This window comes from Octodon degus, unplaced genomic scaffold (assembly GCF_000260255.1).
Source record: "Octodon degus isolate 3935 unplaced genomic scaffold, OctDeg1.0 scaffold00077, whole genome shotgun sequence".
NCBI lineage: Eukaryota > Metazoa > Chordata > Mammalia > Rodentia > Octodontidae > Octodon > Octodon degus.
Window position 1 is genome coordinate 4,106,875 of NW_004524653.1, and position 2,365 is coordinate 4,109,239.

The window sequence follows — 2,365 nt, forward strand, 5'->3', positions numbered from 1 at the left end:
TATTTGCAGAGAGGGGTGGAGATCGTAAGAGGAGATGAGTAAGCGAAGCAAGTGTAGGACCTGACATCGAACAGGTGTGTGCAGAGCGCTGCTCTGCTCCAGAACCCCTGCTGCTACCAGGAGGCGAGTTCTTGTACCAAGGATTCTGCGTGTTTGAATACTGACTCCCACCTCTGCCCTGGACCCTGGCATAGTTTACCACCCTGCAATCACAACTGAATTTTTTTTTTCCTCAATGTATTTAGTACAGGGTCTCACTACACAGCTCAGACTCGTAGTGCTCCTCCTGTTTTCAGCCTCCCCTGTGCTGGGATTACAGGCACGTGTACCACCACACCCAGTTTTGGCACCTGGGGTTCCAGGGCCAGCACAGCATGGGGTACTGGGGATCCAACATGGATCCTTGCACTTGCCAGGCAGGGCTCAGACTGCTGAGCTATCTCACCAGGCTCACCGCCACGAATTCTTAACATTGTTACTGTTGTCCCTGGGCTGCATTTCCCATCAGTAAATCTGATGAGATGGCGGCACCTGTGCGTAAGATGCACGCACCGGGTCCACATGCCTGCGCTCTGTCAGCAGACAACGCCAGAGACTCTCCACATGCAGGTGACCAGCAAGCCTGCAGGCAAGTGGCGCTGTGTGTGCTCCGGCCACACCCAAGTGCTCCGACAGTCTGCTTCCTCCACAAGCCAGAAATGCTCTGGGACACAGGAAGGTGGCAAAGCTACCAACAGTGATGGAGCCTGTCCCTGCCTTCTTCCCCGAGCTGCCCCGAACAGGGACCAAACACTTGTGCTGACCTGGACAGCTTAGAAAGAAAGGAAAGGAAAGACACTGAGACGGCTTTTTCGTCTCACCTCTCCTGCTGGCAGAACATGCATGTTCTAGGAGGTGACTCGGCCGGGGGCAGCGCTTAGGCCATTTAGTAAGAGCCATATGCAATATGGGAGCCACGCGTCAGTGGTTTCTGTGCACCAGTTCATGCGATTTCAAACCAGCATGGCCTGAGATAAACAGCGCAGCTTGTACTCATAGTTTAAATCTTTCATTTTGCTTTACTTCGAGTGGTTATGAACGGCCAAGCAGGAGCGAGAACACGAAAGGAGGCACTCCTGCTGCCTTAACTGAGAACAAGGTCTTGTCATCTTTGTTTCCCATGGGTCCTGCATTTGATGTCACCGGCTTGTCCTTCCACAGTGGAGTCCACCCGGGGCGCCCTGGGTGCTGAGTCCCCTGGGCCTCTGCCTGAGTGAGTTTTTCATTGACTAAACCACCCATTTCGCTAAGTCTCATATTCGTGCCTAAAATGGGAATAAAAGAGGCCTACCTAATTCTAATGTAGACCGCAGTGAGATGCACGATTCGAAAGGGTCTGCAAAGAGTAAAACGCCATCTACACAAACTCTCCCACCGGGAGAGTGTGAGATTTCACAGGTCCAATCGGCCCAAAGCGGCGGAGACGACCTGTGTGGCAGACAGAAGGCCACTCTGGCTTCGGTGGACGGGAAATACAGACCCCGGGGCGAGGTCCGCGCACTCTCGGGGGCCTCGCCCCGCCGGAGTGGGTGGATTCGCGGCAGATCGCCTGACTTAATCACCGCCCGGTCCCGCAGCCAGTCACACTCTGAGCTCCTCTCTGAATGAGCCCCGGGGCACAGCCCGGCTCCTGCCATCGAGGGCAGGCAGCCCGCGCGGCCCTGTGGGCACAGTGCGTGGCCGCAGCCGCTTAACGAGCCGGTGTGTCGCATTCCAGCTCTAAGCTGGGCAGCGCTGAGCTGGAGCGGCATTTCCAGCCCTAATTACGGGGCTGCGAGTCATGAGTTCCGCATTTGCTTACAAACTATTTTTGCCCTTGCTTGTTGCTTTCTGAACAAAGCCATCTCTGCTCGCGACCACCTCCCAGCCGCCTGGGCTCTGCTCTTAAGGATCTTGCTTGTTGATTCTGCGCTCATACTGGTGGGATTTCGTGCTCCCAGACAGGTGTGGACCCCGGCTTCCCCACCCTTCTCTCTCACCCAGGTGCTTACATGGCCTGGGCTCACAGGTGTCCCTGAGCGCCCCGCTGAACGTGTGGCTGAGCCAAGCCACAATAATTACAGCTTACATTCTGCCCGAGCTTGTCCTCCGGCCACTGACTCATGGAGCCCAGGCTTCCCCTGTGCACCGGCCGCTCAGGAGCTCCAAGCTTCTCCCCGGCCGCGAGGGAGGTCTTCAGGGCAAGTCTGTGGATCAACATGCACCCTTATTTTTGGTCCTGCTCCCCCAGTAGCTTCTCCCTTTGCTTCTCTGTCTCCTTTCGTTATCTTTCCCCTTATCCTGTCCTACCGTGTTACCTAGGTCTCTGTCAGACACTGTAATAAAA

At 55.6% G+C, this 2,365-nt stretch overlaps 1 protein-coding gene across 1 annotated transcript in view; it reads left to right on the top strand.

The window, feature by feature from the left end:
* The first annotated feature begins 1,965 nt into the window (after positions 1-1,965).
* Bcas1 (breast carcinoma amplified sequence 1) overlaps positions 1,966-2,365 on the top strand; it is a 112,829-nt gene continuing 112,429 nt past the window's right edge. The window contains exon 1 of the mRNA XM_023720713.1: positions 1,966-1,983. The gene's annotated coding sequence lies outside the window, so the exon portion shown is untranslated. The remainder of the gene's footprint in view (positions 1,984-2,365) is intronic.